This window comes from Esox lucius, chromosome 25 (assembly GCF_011004845.1).
Source record: "Esox lucius isolate fEsoLuc1 chromosome 25, fEsoLuc1.pri, whole genome shotgun sequence".
NCBI lineage: Eukaryota > Metazoa > Chordata > Actinopteri > Esociformes > Esocidae > Esox > Esox lucius.
The window spans coordinates 10,929,537-10,950,677 of NC_047593.1; the positions used below are offsets into that span (position 1 = coordinate 10,929,537).

At 41.2% G+C, this 21,141-nt stretch overlaps 1 pseudogene; it reads right to left on the bottom strand.

The window, feature by feature from the left end:
* Nucleotides 1-16,421: 16,421 nt before the first annotated feature.
* On the bottom strand, nt 16,422-17,441 carry LOC114830630 (annotated as a pseudogene).
* Between the last annotated feature and the right edge of the window lie 3,700 nt (nt 17,442-21,141).

The following is a 21,141-nucleotide window of genomic DNA, read 5'->3' on the forward strand; positions in this document are numbered from 1 at the left end:
TAAATGAAAACATTTATAAAATGATTGAATAGTTAAATTGTATTTCCTATAGGTTTCCTATTTCATACAGTTAAAGAACACATTTCGGAGGACGGTCAATGAGAAATAGTAAGTAGTAGTAATTCAGAATGACAGGCTTGTTGTCTGTCATTCAACGTCATTGTTGACCTGGTTACGGAGACTCAGACATGTGGTAACATTTAGTAGTGTGGCTCACCCATATAGAAAGTTGCCAGTCCTGTAGGCAGAAGACCCGCCCTCTACGAGCGCGTGAGCTGTGTGTTTGTGTGAGAGATATGTGACCAATATCCAACTTGGTGGAAAGTCAAGTCACTTTTAAATATTTAGCACATTTAAAAACATCAGGAGTTGACCCAAAGTGGAGGCAGATGGATTAACATCTGCCTCAATACATTTATATTTAATACATTTAAATATATTTATCAATCAATCAGATTTATTTATAAAAGCCCTTTTTAAATCAGCAGGTGTCACAAAGTGCTTTTACAAAACACCCGGCCTTTAACCCCAAAAAGCAAACAACAATGGTGTGGATTTTATCTGGCAATTCAAAAGTGCTTTCTAAATAACTTTGTACAGGAAAGAGCATTAACGGCCAATATCAATCACAAAATACATTCCATAATGATCTGCCTTATCAACATTGTAAAACAGCTGATTAGTGGCTATATAGGAATTGTTTACTCCAAGTTATCACTGCTAATGGAGGTGCCACAACCTATTAAAAGAAGGGGTTAATTTTTTACAAATGTAAAATTAAGGCAAAGAAGTCTTTATGGTTAAAGCAATGTTCACCATGAATAATTGCTTATGGGCTTTTCCTCAATTAGTCTTTCTTTGATTCCTCCTTCAGCTACAAACTTCAGCTCATTCTTTAAAACACAATGGAGAACATTTAAACAAGGCCTAGAATGTCACTAGGCTTGGGGAATACCTATAGGATTTTTGTTCCAAAGGGAAAAACATTTTTGACAGTAAATTCCCAAGACATGTCAACACAATCAAATGAATTGCTTGGGCTAATGCCTCAAAACACCTTAAATCAGTCAAATGCATTGTTTGCGAGTCGCTTATACAGGTGCTCACGAGAATAATGCCTTCAGTGCAACACGGTTGCTAGCTAGGAGAAGATGGCTGCAAAATCTATAAATTAAACCCCATAGAAATATGTGGATCTATGTTGCATTTGTGGTGAACCACATCAGTCTTTGAGAAACAACATTTTTTTCCTGGGTACACGATTGTTATTGTGACCGGACTACACACTCGCTACAAGAGCCCCTGCTGAGTCAGGAGTGCCACAGGCCTCCTCCTGTCCGATCTGCTCCTTCAACACCCCCTCCCTTAACCAGGAAGTCAATGTGAGCCAACACGTCAGAGGAAACGCTTGTTCTCTTTGCCTCATCTTTAGCCAAGTCAGAGGCACCCACCCCAACAGAGGTGTTGCTGAAATGGAGCGGCACAAGGAAATCAACAATGCTGATAACATCCCCCCTCCCCTGTGTTGGTTTTCTTATCTTCCTTTTTCACCCTGTCTTTTCTCATGATCCACTAACACACCTCACACTCAGACACAGGACACTACTATCCCCCAACCATGCCTCCCACAAAGCCACACAGCAGACAGACTTTTCATTGCTTTGCCAGGCCTTTACTGCAGCTGTCTTCAGTTTTTGTCTTCAGCAAATGAAATGAATGCTTGATCAGGTTGAGATCAGACGATTGACTCGGCTATTGCAGAATTTTCCTCTTCTTTGCCATAAAAAAGTCCTGGGTTTATTTCGCAATATGTTTTGGGTCATTATCAATCTGTAAAGTGAAGCGCCTTCCAATCAACTTTGCTGAATTTGTCTGAATCTGAGCAGACAATACAGGTGCTGGTCATACAATATTAATATCATCAAAAAGTTGATTTATTTCAGTAATTCCACTCAAAAAGTGAAACTTGTATAATGTATATGTTTATTCCACACAGACTGATATATTTCAAGTGTTTATTTCTTTTAATTTTGATGATTATAACTGACAAAAAATGAAAACCCCAAATTCAGTACCTCAGATAATTAGAATATTGTGAAAAGGTTCAATATTGAAGACGCCTGGTGTCTTCAATAAACCCAAAACACCTGCAAAGGCCTTTCAATGGTCTCTCAGTCTATTTCTGTAGGCAACACAATCATGGAGAAGACTGCTCACTTGAGAGCTGCCCAAAAAAACGACCATTGACACCGCGCACAAGGAGGGTAAGCCACAAAAGTTCATAGCTAAAGAGGCTGGCTGTTCACAGAGCTCTGTGTCCAAGCACATTAATAGAGAGGCGAAGGAAAGGAAAAGACATGGTAGAAAAAAGTGTACAAGCAATAGGGAAAACCGCACCATGGAGAGGATTGTGAAACAAAACCCATTCAAAAATGTGGGGGAGATTCACAAAAAGTGGTCAGTGCTTCAAGAACCACCATGCACAGACGTATGCAAGACATGGGTTTCAGCTGTCACATTCCTTGTGTCAAGCCGCTCTTGAATAAAACACAGCGTCAGAAACATCTCGACTGGGCTAAAAACCAAAAGGACTGGACTGCTGCTGAGTTATGTTCTCTGATGAAAGTACATTTTGCCTTTCCTTTGGAAATCAAGGTCCCAGAGTCTGGAGGAAGAGATGAAAGGCACAGAATCCACGTTGCTTGAAGTCCAGTGTAAAGTTTCCACAGTTAGTGATGGTTTGGGGTGCCATGTCATCTGTTGGTGTTGGTCCACTGTGTTTTCTGAGGTCCAAGGTCAACGCAGCCGTCTACCAGGAAGTTTAAGAACACTTCATGCTTCCTGCTGCTGACCAACTTTATGGAGATGTAGATTTCATTTTCCAACAGGAATTGGCACCTGCACACAGTGCCAAAGCTACCAGTACCTGGTTTAAGGACCATGGTATCCCTGTTCTTAATTGACCAGCAAACTCGACTGATCATAACCCTATAGAAAATCTATGGGGTATTGTGAAGAGGAAGATGTGATAAGCCAGACCCAACAATGCAGAAGAGTTGAAGGCCACTATCAGAGCAACCTGGGCTCTCAAAACACCTGAGCAGTGCCACAGACTGATCGACTCCATGCCACGCCGCATTGCTGCAGTAATTCAGGCAAAAGGAGCCCCAACTAAGTATTGAGTGCTGCAGATGCTCATACTTTTCATGTTCATACTTTTCAGTTGGCCAACATTTCTAAAAATACTTTTTTTGTATTGGTCTTACGTAATATAAAAATGTTCGGAGGTACTGAATTTGGGATTTTCATTAGTTGTCAGTTATAATCATCACAATTAAAATAAATAAACACTTGAAATATATCAGTCTATGTGTAATGAATGAACATAATATACACTCACCTAAAGGATTATTAGGAACATTTGTTCAAGTTCTCATTATTGCAATTATCTAATCAACCAATCACATGGCAGCTGATTCAATGCATTTAGGGGTGTCGTCCTGGTCAAGACAATCTCCTGAACTCCAAACTGAATGTCAGAATGGGAAAGAGAGGTGATTTAAGCAATTTTGAGCGTGGCATGGTTGTTGGTGCCAGACGGGCCGGTCTGAGTAATTCACAATCTGCTCAGTTACTGGGATTTTCACAATCATTTCTAGGGTTTACATAGAATGGTGTGAAAAGGGAAAAACATCCAGTATGCGGCAGTCCTGTGGGCGAAAATGCCTTGTTGATGCTAGAGGTCAGAGGAGAATGGGCTGACTGATTCAAGCTGATAGAAGAGCAACTTTGACTGAAATAACCACTCGTTACAACCAAGGTATGCAGCAAAGCATTTGTGAAGCCACAACACGCACAACCTTGAGGCGGATGGGCTACAACAGCAGAAGACCCCACCGGGTACCACTCATCTCCACTAAAAAAAGGAAAAAGAGGCTACAATTTGCACGAGCTTACCAAAATTGGACAGTTGAAGACTGGAAAAATGTTGCCTGGTCTGATGAGTCTCGATTTCAGTTGAAACATTCAGATGGTAGAGTCAGAATTTGGCATAAACAGAATGAGAACATGGATCCATCATGCCTTGTTACCACTGTGCAGGCTGGTGGTGGTGGTGTAATGGTGTGGGGGATGTTTTCTTGGCACACTTTAGGCCACTTAGTGCCAATTGGGCATTGTTTAAATGACACGGCCTACCTGAGCATTGTTTCTGACCACTATGTACCCATCCTCTGATGGCTACTTCCAGCAGGACAATGCACCGTGTCACAAAGCTCGAATCATTTCAAATTGGTTTCTTGAACATGACAGTGAGTTCACTGTACTGAAATGGCCCCCACAGTCACCAGATCTCAACCCAATAGAGCATCTTTGGGATGTGGTGGAACGGGAGCTTTGTGTCCTGGATGTGCATCCCACCAATCTCCATCAACTGCTAGATGCTATCCTATCAATATGGGCCAACATTTCTAAAGAATGCTTTCAGCACCTTGTTGAATCAATGCCACGTAGAATTAATGCAGTTCTGAAGGCGAAAGGGGGTCAAACACAATATTAGTATGGTGTTCCTAATAATCCTTTAGGTGAGTGTACAATTTTCACTTTTTGAATGAAATTACTGAAATAAATCCACTTTTTGATGATATTCTAATTTTATGACCAGCACCTGTATATCCCTATACACTTTAGAATCTTCTGTAACATCATCAATAAACACCAGTGACCCATTGCCATTGGAAGCCATGCACTCCCATGTAATCACACTGCCACCACTGTGTTTTTATGTCTATGTGTTTGAGACCAGCCACAGATGGAGAACTTCACACTAGAGAAATATGTCTGTAAAAGGTTTTGAAGGGGATCTTCTGTATTCTGTAGTCTTTCCTCAATTTCACATTTGATCTCTACTTCTCAACCTTATTTGAAAAGGCCCATGGTTACAATCCTTGGAAAATGTTCTCTATTTTGTTAGGAAAGAGCTGAAGATTGTGGCTGAAGGAAGATTCAAAGAAAGATTCATTGTGGTGAACATTGGTTTACCCTCAAAGACTTTTGCCTTTGTATTAATAATGAATGAAAACATTTATCAAATGATTGAATAGTTAAATTGCCTTTCCTATAAGTTTCGTATTTCATACAGTTGAGTAACACATTTCAGAGGATGGTCAATGAGGAATAGTAAGTAGTAGTATTTCAGAATGACAGGCTTGTTGTCTGTCATTCAACGTCATCGTTGCCCTGGTTACGGAGACTCAGACATGTGGTAACAATTAGTAGTGTGGCTCACCCATATCGAAAGTTGCCAGTCCTGTAGGCAGAAGACCCGCCTTCTACGAGCGCGTGAGCTGTGTGTTTGTGTGAGAGAAATGTGACCAATATCCAACTTGGTGGAAAGTCAAGTCACCTTTAATTATTTAGCACATTTAAAAACAACAGGAGTTGACCCAATGTGGAGGCAGATGGATTAACATCTGCCTCAATACATTTATATTTAATACATTTAAATATATTTATCAATCAATTAGATTTAATAAAAGCCCTTTTTAAATCAGCAGGTGTCACAAAGTGCTTTTACAAAACACCCGGCCTTAAACCCCAAGGAGCAAACAACGGTGTTGATTTTATCTGGCAATTCAAAAGTGCTTTCTAAATAACTTTGTAAAGAAAAGAGCATTAAAGGCCAACATCAATCACAAAATACATTCCTTAATTATCTGCCTCATGAACATTGTAAAACAGCTGTATATTACATTATCTACAAATGTACAATTAAGGTAAAGAAGTCTTTATGGTTAAATCAATGTTCACCATGAATAATTGCTTATGGGGTTTTCCTCAATTAGTCTTTCTTTGAATCCTCCTTCAGCTACAAACTTCAGCTCTTTCTTTAAAACACAATGGAGAACATTTCCATAGGATTGTAGTCACCTAAACCAGGCCTAGAATGTCTCTAGGCTTGGGGAATACCTATAGGAATATTGTTGCAAAGGGATGGGAAAGACATTTTTGACAGTAAATTCCCAAGACATGTCAACACAATCAAATTCATTGCTTGGGGTAACGCATTGTTTGCGAGTCGCTTATACAGGTGCTCACGAGAATAATGCCTTAAGTGCAACACGGTTGCTAGCCTGGAGAAGATGGCTGCAAAATCTATAAATTAAACCCCATAGAAATATGTGGATCTATGTTGCATTTGTGGTGAACCACATCAGTCTTTGAGAAGCTAATTTTTTTTTCTAGTGTGATGGTAATTCCATCGATCAACACTCTTAAAGGAGTAAGAAACAGAGACAAAATTCTCTTGGCACATTCTAACAGTTTTATTATTATTTGCAAATAAGAGAGACACGTCAAACGCTTACAAACATAATCATCAGAGGAGTCTCTAACTCCATACAGGTCAGTCAACTGTATTTATTACAGGTAAAAGGGGTGGAGTAAGTTGTTGCCCATCTGTCTTGTCACATAGGATTGGGGCAACAATGGTCTTCCTTTTCTATCTTTACCCAGTGTTACAGCAACCTTAGAGCAATAGAAACTCGCCCCCGCGTTTCAATCGTACTTTTTCATTTGAAATGTAACACAAATCTTAACCAGATTTGTGATAGAAGTGTATCAGACTGTGTCATAGAGAGCAATTCGCATTTTATAACACTTTATGACCCTGTGCCACTGCTACAAGAGCCCCTGCTGAGTCAGAAGAGCCACAGGCCTCCTCCTGTCCAATCTGCTCCTTCTACACCCCCTCCCTTAACCAGGAAGTCAATGCGAGCCAACACGTCAAAGGAAACGATTTCTCACTTTGCCTCATCTTTAGCCAAGTCAGAGGCTCCCACGCCAACAGAGCTGTTGCTGGAATGGAGCGGCACAAGGATATCCCCAATGCTGATAACATCCCCCCTCCCCTGCGTTGGTTTTATTGTCTTCCTTTTTCACCTTGTCTTTTCTCATGCTCCACTAATGCACTTCACACTCAGACACAGGACACTACTAACCCCCAACCATGCCTCCCACAAAGCCACACAGCAGACAGACATTTCATTGCTTTGCCAGGCCTTTACTGCAGCTGTCTTCAGTTTTTGTCTTCAGCAAATGAAATGCGTGCTTGATCAGGTTGAGATCAGACTATTGACTCGGCCATTGCAGAATATTCCTTTTCTATGCCATAAAAAACTCCTGGGTTTATTTCGCAGTATTTTTTGGGTTATTATCAATGTGTAAAGTGAAGCGCCTTCCAAATCAACTTTGCTGAATTTGTCTGATCCTGAGCAGACAACATATCCCTATACACTTTAGAATTCACCGGCTGCTTTTCATCTTCTGTCACATCATCAATAAACACCAGTGACCCAGTGCCATTGGAAGCCATGCACTCCAATGTCATCACACTGCCACCGCTGTGATTTATAGATGATGTGGTATGCTTAGGATCATGAGCCTTTCCAAGCCTTCTCCATAATTTTGTGGGGCTACATATAAGAGTTTTAATTCCTAAACCCTTCCTCCAATTTGATTGTGAATAAAAGTTGCTGTCACACTTTTAACCAGATCAAACAGGTGTGAACCATTGATTATATCTCCTTTGAAAAGGAATTCACCATTTGAAGTCCATGAAGTCAAATCTTTAGACCTGTGCATTGTATTAAGACTGTATTCAACATTGTTCCTACGCCTCGCAGGCACATTATCCAAAATGTCATCAACAAGGTCAACATTTCTGTCAACAGTTTGCTTAGTCTCAGTCACCTTTACTACATTAGTCCCAGTCTCAGACCTGGGTAGAATTAAAGTCAGTGTATTTGTATCAATATCCCCCTGTCTCACAACAGTCAAAAATCTTTGTAAAATGTCAGATTATCTTTTAGCTTTCTCATAAAAATCCATATCAGGCTTCAACAGTATATAGCGAATCGAATCCTGGAAGTTGAAAACATCCCAGTTCTTGCATTGCCAGTATACTCACCGGATATGTCACCCATTGAGCATGTTTGGGATGCTCTGGATCAGCGTATACGACATCGTGTTCCAGGTCCTGCCAATATCCAGCAACTTCGCACAGCCACTGAAGAGGAGTGGTCCAACATTCAACTGGCCACAATCAACAACCTGATCAACTCTACGCGAAGGAGATGTGTTGCACTGCGTGAGGCAAATGGTGGTCAAACCAGATACTGACTGGTTTTCGGACCCCCCCAATACGGTAAAACTGCACATTTTAGAATGGCCTTTTATTGTGGCCAGCCTAAGGCACATCTGTGCAATAATCATGCTGTTTAATCAGCATCTTGATATGCCACATCTGTGAGGTGGATGGATTATCTGGGCAAAGGAAAAGTGCTCATTAACACAGATTTAGACAGATTTGTGAACAATATTTGAGAGAAATAGGCCTTTTGTGTACATTGAAAAAGTATTAAAAATATTAGAGTTCAGCTCATGAAAAATGGGCAAAAACAAAAGTGTTGCTTTAATAATATTGTTCAGTTTGTATATACATATATAGATATGTCCGGAAATAATTTTACACTGAAAGAAGTAAAATTTTGTCAAATATATTCAAGTTACAGTTACATAAAAAATAACAAATAAATTACTTAAAAATCATACAATGTGATTATCTGGATTACAGACTTCTACATGCTTTGTAAGTGAGAAAAACTGCAAAATCGGTGGTGTATCAAATACTTGTTCTCCCCAGTGTGTATAACTCAGACCTCTTGTCATTAGATAGAGAAAGAACACACATTGTTGTCAACACGTGGTTGAAATCAAGTCCTGTACTTGTTTTGAACTGCATTCCACATTCTCACAGGTTTGCAGAAAGGCACTGATTGACTTGGGAAATATGTAAAATCTGGGGGGTTTCCAAAACTGTTATAAAACCTTTCAATGCCATCGTCTGTTATGTAAATAGCCAGCCAGTGCTCCCCGGGGTGATTCCTTGGGTGTGTATTAAAAATCATCATTGATGCAACTTCTCGGACTGGTCTGCTTGGTAGTTGGTCGCATGCCAGCACACCATAGAAATGGGTCCTAGATGAAAATTGAAAACTCTGCTGTATTCATTTCCACACCGCTTTTCTAATAGTAGTCAACCATGACTTCTCGCCGGTTTGACACGCCGATAATGGAGTCAAAGATTGAATAAACAACCAAATTAATTGTGTGGGGTAGTGGTTGTCTGAACCTCATCTCAAGGTCATTCCCTGACTTGATCAAGGATAGGTGCTGACCACATTCCTCATCCGGTGCGCAGTTGAATGCATAAAGGGCATAACCCTGTAGGCAACATCCAATTCAATCATTCCTTCTCCTGTCGCCAACATCCAATCCAATTATCCAATCACTCCTTCTCTTGGCTGCCTGCACGTGCACTTTCCCTGGCCTCATGGCTGCAGCTTGCGCTGTCTTCATCTACTCTATGACATAAAAAGGGGACAAATTGGTTGTCTTTTCTTTGTGCGTATAAACTAACATAAACATCAAAAGTGTAATACACTAAAGCTATATAATACCTCCTAAGATTGGTTTGCGCTGGAGGTACGGCGCTGGCATATTTCGCGGAGGATTTCACTGCTGCCAGCACTCTTGGCTTTCCCATGATGTCTTTGTGGAATTCTGCACAGCTAATTTGTAAATTCATTTTTACTTTAGTTTTGCTGCTCACCAGGTTAAATGAGCATCTGTTTCTCACATCAGACCAGGCACCTTTCATTATGAAAAACACCCGCTCTGAGTAAGCGTTGCTCACAGGGATGCTCAGGACGAAGGACAGTAGTTTGACATACTGAGGGAACGCAGACCTGCTCTTCAGCGCTTGGACCCAAAGCTCACCTACAGGGTGACTGTCTGTCGCCAGATTTGGCAAGAGCACATCTTTCAGAGCACAATTCTCGTTGTAGAGCTCATCCATCTCGAGATCCTCATCCATCTGAAGGGCGGATACAGCTGTGGTCAATTGCCGGTAGCTGATGGCTTGTTTTTCCTTGAGGTTCAAACACTGGATGTTGAACAGGTGCCCAGTTTCGGAGAAGTTGAACCATTTCTCAAGGTATTGCTCCGCGGTATCATAGAAGCTGATGAAGTCTCCATGGAGCCTGTCAACCCTCAGAGTAACGGAGGAGGCGAAGACACGGTCAACTTTTGCTCCGAAGAAAGCATCTTTTTGCGCAACTGGAGTTTGGTTCGGAGGCCGTTCATCGGCGCATACACTTCAACTGAGGTGAGACTCGACTTTTCAGTGCATTTCCAAGATCACTTTTATAAGGATAGAGCAGTAAAGGCCAATATCAATCACAAAATACATTCCTTAATTATCCTTATGAACATTGTGAAACAGCTGTATATTACATTTATGGTAAATTTTAAATGAAGACAAAATAGCCTTTTTGGATAAACCAATGTTAACCATGAATAATTGCTTATGGACTTTTCCTCAATCTTCCTTTAATTCCTCCTTCAGCCACAATCTTCATGTCTTTCCTTAAAACACAATGGGGAACATGTTTATAGGATTCTAACATTGTACTTTCTCTAATAGGGGTAAGAATGAGGACAAAGAGATCAAATATTGAGATTTTCTCCTATGTCCTCTTTCCTATTTTCATGTGTCCCCATAACCCATCAGATGATACATTCAGATGGGAGGGACTTCTGACATTCTCATCTAATAGTTTTTAGAAAGATATAAAAAGACAGGAGAGATGATTTAAGGAGTTTGACATTGAGAATCTCCCTTTGTCTAAGACAGTCTTTACACTATTCCTCACCGTCCATCTTATCTTGCTTAGAGAACAAGTATGGATTTAATCTTCCCAGAGGTCTAATGTCTGAATGATCAGATAGAAATATAGATGAAACATAAAACACAAACAATGACAAAGAAAAAACATCTGTTGCTCTTATCATTTTTATCATTATATATATATATATACTGAGTTCGCTACAGTACATATACAAAAAAAAGTGATTTCTGCTGTTCACATTGTTATGAAAAAATCACATTATGAGCAAAACAAAAATCTGAATTTGGGGCACAGTGTGAACCTAGCCTTTGTTATTTGGCATTAGGTAAGGTTATAATGTTCAAAAGTGAAACTATTATTGTATCTCATTAGCAGAAGCTTTTATCAGACAGTCTGTTCCTTCTAGGGGTGAGCACCAAACCTCCTAAACTAAAAAGACTTTCCACAGGTGTACTTGATGGGGTCGGAGTGTTGTACTTCATGTAAATGTTTTTGACAATTGAGAACTGGTTCAGAGTCTCAACCTCATACCTGACCTCAAATAGACCATTATTTCCTTTTCTACTGAGTAGCTGTCCTTGGGCTCTGTCTCAAATGGAAAAAAAAGTACATTTCATCACAACTGGCTGGCGTCATGGACACAGAGGCAGGTCCCTCTGCAGGAGCAGTTGTGCGACACTGATGTCAGAAGCTCCCTCGCAAGCTCTCTCCTACCCTCATCTCTCAGCCATCAGAGTTTGAATTTCAGACAACTGGCAGCTGCAATAATTGTGGCTTTGCTATCCAATACATCAGCAAAACGAGTCTGGACGGCCTGAAAGATACAATTTGGTTATATTATAATATTTGTATAATTACTGTTTAATTTTGTCATTTTAATTATTTCTTATGGGGGCGATTCTCTGTAGATCTAACCTATCCTTCCTCCCATGTGGGAATAATATCAGAATTAATTTATTGACCCCTTTGTTTTAGTCTTCTGTTGCTGTGAGGATAAATATCATTATTTTGATTACACAGCCCCACCTGTTGTCATCAGAAAGAACTGCAACAAAATTGTTATTTTATTTCTCAAAGATGACTTCCTATAATTTATTATCTATGAATATAGCATAGCATAGCATCATCTTCCGCTTATCCGGGGCCGGGTCGCGGGGGCAGCAGTCTAAGCAGGGAAGCCCAGACTTCCCTCTCCCCAGACACTTCCTCCAGCTCTTCCGGGGGGACACCGAGGCGTTCCCAGGCCAGCCGGGAGACATAGTCCCTCCAGCGTGTCCTAGGTCTTCCCCGGGGTCTCTTCCCGGTGGGACGGGACCGGAACACCTTCCCAGGAAGGCGTTCCGGAGGCATCCGAAACAGATGCCCAAGCCACCTCAGCTGACCCCTCTCGATGTGGAGGAGCAGCGGCTCTACTCTGAGCTCCTCCCGGGTGACCGAGCTTCTCACCCTATCTCTAAGGGATCGCCCAGCCACCCTGCGGAGAAAGCTTATTTCGGCCGCCTGTATCCGGGATCTTGTCCTTTCGGTCATGACCCAAAGCTCATGACCATAGGTGAGAGTAGGAACGTAGATTGACCGGTAAATCGAGAGCTTCGCCTTGCGGCTCAGCTCTTTCTTCACCACGACAGACCGATACATCGACCGCATTACTGCAGAAGCTGCACCGATCCGTCTGTCAATCTCCCGTTCCATCCTTCCCTCACTCGTGAACAGGACCCCTAGATACTTAAACTCCTCCACTTGAGGCAGGCACTCTCCACCAACCTGAAGTGGGCAAGCCACCCTTTTCCGACTGAGAACCATGGCCTCGGATTTGGAGGTACGGATTTTCATCCCCACCGCTTCACACTCGGCTGCAAACCGTCCAAGTGCATATATATGAATATAGCATCTTCCTAAATTGTTTATCATTTGTGTTAAGATTTTATTTGATGTTTATTCGTCCCCGCCTTGCTGCTTCAGACTGCGTTCTGCCGATTTGAGTTCCCAGTAGTTGGCCATAGGCTAAGCGTGAATGTGGGGCTATCCTGTCTCTCACAATGCAATGTACATTGTACGTGTGAAATTATTAATACGCATGCTCAGAAAGTTAGTGTGATCAATGTAGATCACACACATTTTATGCCAAGTGGATCTGACAGCTGGTAGCCCCACTAAAGCGTCATTTCATATTTCAGACCTGATTGGCTGTCTGTCTGTCTGGCGCCAACATTAGTTGGCAAGAAGAGCAAGAAGGGTAGATTGTCTTAGCTAGCTTGTTAGCTTCACAAATGCCAGATAACTTGAGAAAATGAATGAAGTGGATTTCATACTCGATTACTGGTTTGAAACCCTTAATTTGGAGGAGAAACTTGAAGTAAAGTGACTTGGTACCCATCAGCCACGGGATATTGTCATCACTCAAACTGCTGGTACAAGTAACAGTATGTCGTGGAGTGGTTAGGGTTAGGGTTAGGAAAAGTGGCTAACAGTTAGCATACAAAAGAAGGCAGTCTTCTGTTTTCCATGTCTGCTATTTGGTGGAGATGGTACTTGGTCGTGGATGGGTTCAAAGATTTTTCTGAAAGGATTGCAAAACATGAGAGCAGCGGGAGTCATCTGGAAAATGCTGTGAAATTGGGGTTACTTGGAAGGGTAAATGTCGCAGCCCAAGTTGACAGTGCGTAGAGGTGCTCCTGTATGCACTACAGGTGCTCCAGAGCCACTATGACGCTCAGCCCATCTTCAGAGGGACATCTAGCACTGTACAAAACAAACTGAAGTGTACAGGGAGGAGATAGCCAAGTAAGTGGATGAGACATAATTTGTTGCCATACAGCCAGATGAGACAACTGATGTCTCCTGTAAATCACAAATGGGGGTTGTGTTGCGATACATGTTGCCTGACAATACAGTGACAGAGAGATTTTTGGAGTTTGCTGAGGCAACACAGAGACGCATTCCAAGGCCCGCTGTATGATGGAACTTTAAAAGCAGAACTGTCATTGCAGTTTGCGACAGCTGCGACTCAATGCATTTGCCATGTTGTCCATCGAAAAGCCAGCTGATTCAGCAGCTACATGACCTAATTCCCAAAGTCATCGAAATGTTTGCCCAGAGGAAGAACCACCATGCCACCTTTCTCTTCAAGTGAACCCTCAGATATTTTATCATCCTGCCTTTTTGGTGCTGGTCCGAGCATATTTCTGTGCTGGATCGATTGATATAGATGGTGACCAGTGTCAGTGTGTCCATACTTGTCTACTAAGGTTGTTTTCATAGAATTGATCTGTATTCCTAAAGAGTTGTCTTTCGGCTTCGTTGTGGCCTTCAGTGGTGTTACTATTACAAATCAACCTTTCTTGATTTGTAATAGTCTTCAGCAGCAGTCCAGGTCTGATTGAAAACTCTGTCATTTTGTCTCTCATGTATCAGATAATTGTTGTTTACCTTCTTGAGTATTTCAGGTCTACAGCCCTTGTAGTAGTCATCGACAGAATTCAGAGCCATGTCTAAGGGTAAAGTGTTCTCCATGGTTGTATTTTTTTTTGGATGGGTCTCTCAGACTGTGTAAATGGAGACATCTTTAATTAATGGAAGACAGAAAAACAGAGAAAAAGCTGTGTTTTATTTCTGGACAATAAAAAGTCTCTTATGTATCAAAATAGTCCAAAAAGCAATGCAATGCAGCACAGCAAATGTTAGGACTTTGTCTTTTGCCATGATGCAAACATTTATCGAATTACAATGTCTTGCAATGAAGAGTTGTTGTCTTATTATTGCTGCACACAACTGGAATAAACTACCAGAAGATCTTAGACATGCTCCAAACATATCCATTTTGAAATCCAGGTTAAAAACACTCCTCTTTTCAAGCGCCTATAACTGAGCACTTAAACTGTTAAGTTGTACAGCTTTTATAGCTTCCTAAGTTTTTATCCCCTTTTTATTCTACTTCTATTTTCTTATTCTAGGTTTTTTTATTATGATGTTTTTTTGATGTTTTCATTTGAGTATTTGTTTTTAGGCAATTGTATTGTTACATTTTTTCTTTTTCTTTGTAAAGCACATTGAATTGCGCTATATACATTAACATGCTTGCTTGCTAGTGGTTTTGGGTCTCATTTTAAAAGATCCTCCTCTCACAGAAAAAAAAGGCCTAAATACAACTACCTTTGAAACACCAAAATAGAGTAAGCACATACACTTGTTCCGGGGCTCCATGCAAGATCTCACCTCGTGGAGTTGCAATTATCTTGAGAACAGTGTAGATTCTACACGGGAAGATTTTGTCAATGATTAAGTCAGCTGGGACCATAGTCACCAAGAAAACAATTGGTAACACACTAAGCCGTGAAGGACTGAAATCCTGCAGCACCTTCAAGGTCCCCCTCCTCAAGATAGCACATGTACAGGACTGTCTGGAGTTTGCCAATGAACATCTGAATGATTCAGAGGAGAACTGGGTGAAAGTGTTATGGTCAGATGAGACCAAAATCTTTGGCATCAACTCAACTCACCGTGTTTGGAGGAGGCTCCAAGAACACCATCCCCACCTTCAAACATGGAGGTGGAAACATTATGCTTCTGTGGGGGTTTTCTGCTAAGGGGACAGGACAACGTCACATCATCAAAGTGATGATGGATGGGTCCATGTACCGAATCTTGGGTGAGAACCCCCTTCCCTCAGTCAGGGCATTGAAAATGGGTCGTGGATTGGTATTCCAGCAAGAAATTTTTTGACAAGCGTTTTTCTGGATTTTTGTTGTTGTTATTCTGTCTCTCACTGTACAAATAAACCTACCATTATTATTATAGACTGATCATTTGTTTGTCAGTAAAATCAGCGGGGGATCAAATGATTTTTTTCCCTCACTGAAACTATACATGTTCATCTTTGTCTTATGTATTCACATACCTTTTTACGGAACTCTGGAGGCTTTTTTACACCGATTTCAAGCCAACTTGCAAAACTTTTGGTGCCCTGAAATATGCAGACTATAGTGGTGTTTGAAAGTTTATGAAACCTTCAGTCATTACTTTTGTATCAAATATTTATTAATTTTTTACAAAAACCCTTATCTAAACCTCAAATCATAATAAAGACATTCCAAATAAAGGACACAAACATAAACATAGGACACAACCATAGCGTGTGTGCGAAAATATGTGAACCCCTTCATTCATATGAAAATATGTGAACCCCTCTATTAGCAGCAATTGCTTGGAGTAATCATCTTTTATAGCCACTAATCAGACTCTGATATCTGTTTTAGTCCATTCTTCCAGCAGAACTCAGCCAATTGAGTGAGGATTTACTGGTTTCTGGCATGCATTGTCTGCTTCTGGTCCTACAACAGAATCTCAGTCAGATTATAGTCGGGACCGATTTGGCCAACCCAAAACACACCTTTTATTTCTCCTGAGACACTCTTCGGTAGATTGGCTTAAATTCTTTGGAACCATGTCTGGTTGGAATAATCATTATTGGCCGAGCTTTAGTTCCTTGACTGGTGGCCTCATTTAAATATATGGGCTGATATACCTCAAAATTCATGGTTCCCTTAATGAGGTTCATTGTTGTGCAGAATGTTAACCTGAGGCAACGTAGACAATCAAAAGAAAATACAGCTTTAATACCATTTCTACAAAGCTAAGCACTGCCGAACAAAGTCTTTGTCTTCCCCATCCATTTCAGAGAAACATGGACGTTCTGCGGCTGCTGGTGGTGCCTCCCTCCTCTCTGATCGCATTCTCAATCTTAAACAGCATGGAGCTCTTGAATTTCTGCTGGAAGTCATTGCCCATGAAAACATAGAGTGCCGGGTAAATCAAACTGTTGGCTGTGGCCACAGTGGTCCCCATGATAAGATCAGCTCTGATGACATCCTGGTTGTAGTTTTGGTGGTTCAGCTCAAGCAGTATGAAGACATGGTAGGCAGCCAGGAGATGAAGAATGCGGCTATCAAAGCAGTCATTACCCTCAGGGGCTTGGAAGGCTTCCTCATCATTTGTCTGGTCCATAGTTGCGCAATGATAGTGGAGTAACAGAAGAAGATGATGAGGAAGGGCATTGCGAAGCCACCGATGAACCGACTCACTGCGATCGTCTTGTGACTGTGTTGGCCTGAGTAGTTATTGTAACACAAGCTCCTCCCTAAATGAGTTTTGACGTCTCTAAACACTGCAGAGGGGAGGCTCAGGGCAACAGAGGAAATCCAGGCTAAGAACACCACAAAAGATGCCTTGCCATTGGTGCGGTTGTTCTGAGCCCACACTGCAAACACCACCAACAGACACCGGTCCACACTGATGACGGCCAGGATGAAGAAGCTGCTGAACATGTTGATGAACATCACAAATGAGTTGAACTTACACAAGAACAGCCCAAAGGTCCAGTCATTCGTAACCGTGTAGACAATGTTGAACGGTAGAAAGAGACACGATATGAAGTCCGACATGGCCAGGCTGAGGCACCAGGTAAACAGTCCTCTTCATCTTGAGACCAGCGATCCAGATGACCAGGTTCCCAACTACTCCAAGCAGGAAGATGAGCACATTGACCACCAGGTAGAAGACACAGGAAACCTCAGTGGAGCATGTTGTGTGGGTCTTGAGAGCAACAACCTCTCCATTACCAGTGACATTGTCATATGTGTAATTGTTATAATCCCCATATTCATCATTACCGTAAATAGTTATAGAATCCTCCATTGTGTTTCAGGTATTTGACTTGTTATCCCTGTGAAGATAAGAAGTTTCAGTAGTTAGGCTGTGTTGTGTGGCTGGGGGGTTGCAGTCTGACATCATTGCCAATGCATTTGGGAACCATTAAAACATTAACTCATTTGGTGTGCTTGTGAAACCAAAGCACATCTGTAGATTGTTTTCATACTCACTTGATTAAATGGGCTAAAAATAACCCAACAAGTAACTCAACCATGAGTAACAATAGCACCTACGTTATTATAGTAATGTTAGTAAACATTTTTATTTTAAATTCACATTGATAACCCTCTTTCTGTATAACAAACCCATGGGGGCTAAATGGTTGAAGTTTTCTTTCTCCAACATGACTTATATATATAGCTGAAAGCCAAAAAGCCCCCAACTTTAACATAGTCCTCATGATTACTTGAGCTTTTAAAGTAAAGCTCTTTCTTTTTCGGTAGACAGTGCTGTAAGAGCATTTGATGGTTGGGACTAACAGGGACACTAGAGGTCACCACACATTCGTGGTACAAGAAGTCCACTACTTGGCTGCAAACTGACCGTCCTCATTCTTGTGTGGTTTGTGTGAGACTCCCTGTAGTGGAAAGACCCAATTTAATCAGATTAAATATTATTATGTCACATGCTTCCTTATTCACAAGTGAAGATTAGAAAATGAAGATAACATTTCTTAACCTAATTAATGCATATACAAAGCAGTTATATATGAACGCATGCAGGGGTTGTAGGTTATTTGGGCCTATGCACCTTGATTTCATTTATTCCATCATTCCTTTGCCTTGTTCTGTGGTACTCACATCTCTTGGAATCTCTATCTTGCTGTGGGCAATCACCATGTCTGTGTAGCGGATGCAACTTTCAACTGCAAGCCATTAGAGTGAGTGAAGGAGTGGTGTGACATGAGAGAATAATGGAAGGTTGAACACCAGGCAGACTTATTCTGGTTAGGTTGAAGCGGTTTGGTGGCACACCAACAGGGAGGTATTTTCCATTTCTACTTTAATGTCAAGGTTTCTTTCCCTTTCTACTTTCAATTCTGAATGAATATGTTTCCATTTGTTCAGTTATGCATGTCTGGTCAGATGAGGAAGAAGAACTGCAACACATGTAGGCGATTGCAAAGCAGTGGACAGTTGTTGCCCTCCCTGTATGGGCCAGTGAATTGTTGGTTAACGTCCTGTATAGGCCAGTGGATAGTTGGTTCGCTTCCTGTATGGGCCAGTGGATAGTTGGTTCGCTCCTTGTATGGGCCAGTGGATAGTTGGTTCGCTCCCTGTATGGGCCAGTGGATATTTGGTTTGCTGCCTTTATGGGCCAGTGGATGGTGGTTTGCTCCCTGTATGGACCAGTGGATAGTTGGTTTGCTCCCTGTATGGGCCAGTGGATAGTTGGTTTGCTCCCTGTATAGGCCAGTGGATAGTTGGTTGGCTGGGCCAGTGTACAGTGGGTCAGTGGAGGAAGGTATGTGTGATTCATTAGGTTGGCCTGTTTTATAACTTACTGTGGCTGTAATATTTAGAGGGGGAGGGAGATTAAACTTTTAAACACAAGGGGAGGATACATTTTAGTTGACAGTGTTATTAAGGGTGGTGCTTTTTGTATTGACTCTTCGAGTTTGACGAGCATAAATAACAAACAGCAATCTAACAAATCTATTACTGTCTGTGTCGGTCCCTGCACTTTCTTTTACAGACCCTCTTACAGTTTCTCATCAAACCAGATCATCTTTTTCCTCATTCTCTTAAAGTACTTCTGGCGACATATCAAGTGTGATTAAAGAACACAGGATGCATCTGTGCTTAATTTGTGATTGTCATGGCAAAGGGTCTGAATACCAATATACATGAGTTTTCATTTGCAATAAATTTGTATACATTTTTATAACTTCTTTCTAGAAACGTTGTGGCACAAAATCTAACTATTAACAATTTAAATTGAAAGGCACTGTACGTGTGTCAGGAGACTGTCTATTTTTCCATGAACATACATTTGTCTTCACCAAACCACACATTGGCGTAGCATGGCGACGCCAGGCTAATCACCCCCCCCCCCCCCCATTTGTTATAGAAGGCCAAGCATGGCCCCCTTGCCAACCGTGGCCCCCCACCCACCGCAGGCCCTGGTACAGCCACACCCCTGCACCCCCATTAGCTTCTTTAGTCTTCACCAAACCACACAATTGTGACCAAACAATGAAACAATAGAACAGGACAACTCACTCACATTCCTTCCTGTATTTATCAAACAGATCCATAAACCCAACCTGGTCTCAGGACACTACGTAGACAATTTTACATAAATCCATGGCGCCCGATTTTGTATGATTTTTGATGTTATGTTAGGTTACATTACAATGCGCCACCAAAACGTATGATACATAACAAAATTATTAAAACATAACATATCTTACGAACACCAGACAAACATATGATATTTAGGAACGCTATGAAAGACAAATATATTATTTTTTGCCTGTGTTTCAACCTGGCAACGTTTGGATGAGAAGGCAGTCACCCTACCCACTGCCCCACACTGGATATGCAGATTTAGGATGAGTAACAGCAACACCAAGGTTGCTAGAATATGTTATAAAAACATTTTATTGTTAAAGTTAGGTTAACATAAGGCATCACAGTCTGGGGTTAGGGTTAAAGTAAGCTATCACAGCACTGGGGTTAAGGTTAGGGTTAAGGTTTAGGCTACAGTTAGGAAACAAAAAAGGTTTGGTTAAGGTTTGGTTAGGTCGCACAGCTCCGGGGTTCAGGTTAGGGTTTGGGTTAAGGTTAGGTATCACATCCCTGGGGTTAAGGTTAGGGTTATGGTTTGGTTTAGAGTTACAAAGAAAATCACTTCAAACATATTCATGTTGAGACAACACCACCCATTATTAGTGTTTACATGTTCCTCATTGGAGCAGTGGGTAGCGCACCTGTCTGGAATGTGGAAGGTCGCTGGTTTTTTCACCATTCCGTTATTTTACTGAACATAATATATCGAATTCTGCCAGTTCAAAGCAACCAGTTTCTAATGTTTTTTTTTAAACATTTCTATCCAATTGACAATAGAATGGCTAGCTACTGCTATATATTCTATTGTGAAATAACGAAACTTCCTAAAAGCTTCGAATAAGTATATTTCCTGTTCTCCAACAATAGGACATTTGCTAACCACTGTTTGTGCAGTATCATCATAAGAGGTTTTAAGATTTAACTTACCAGACTCACATACAATATACGTTTTTGTGTTGTGTTCTTCTCCAGTTCTTCCGTTTTGCAAACTATTGGCAAATTACTATTTCTAACTGGGCATTGGAACAGCCCGGAGCTGGTGCAAACCACTATGAAGTTAGTGTCAAACAAAGATTTTATGATTGTGACCCACTCCCTTTTGTCCTCTATGGTTTCTGGTAATCACCTTCTAAATGGGTCCTTGAAACTGAGCCCGGCCCCTTTTCTCCTACCACACCACTTTTAATGTAGGCTGACTACATTATTGACACCTGCCTAAACACCTGGTCTAATACTTGGAACATCTGTTGAACACAACATGTTATAGCTGAGATTATTTTTTGTTGCTCGGGGCTGTATTTATTATTATCATTAACTGACCTGGGTTTGAGGAAGCCAGCGTCTTACCATACAATTGACTAGTGTTGATGAACTCATACTGAGCTTATTGTTGC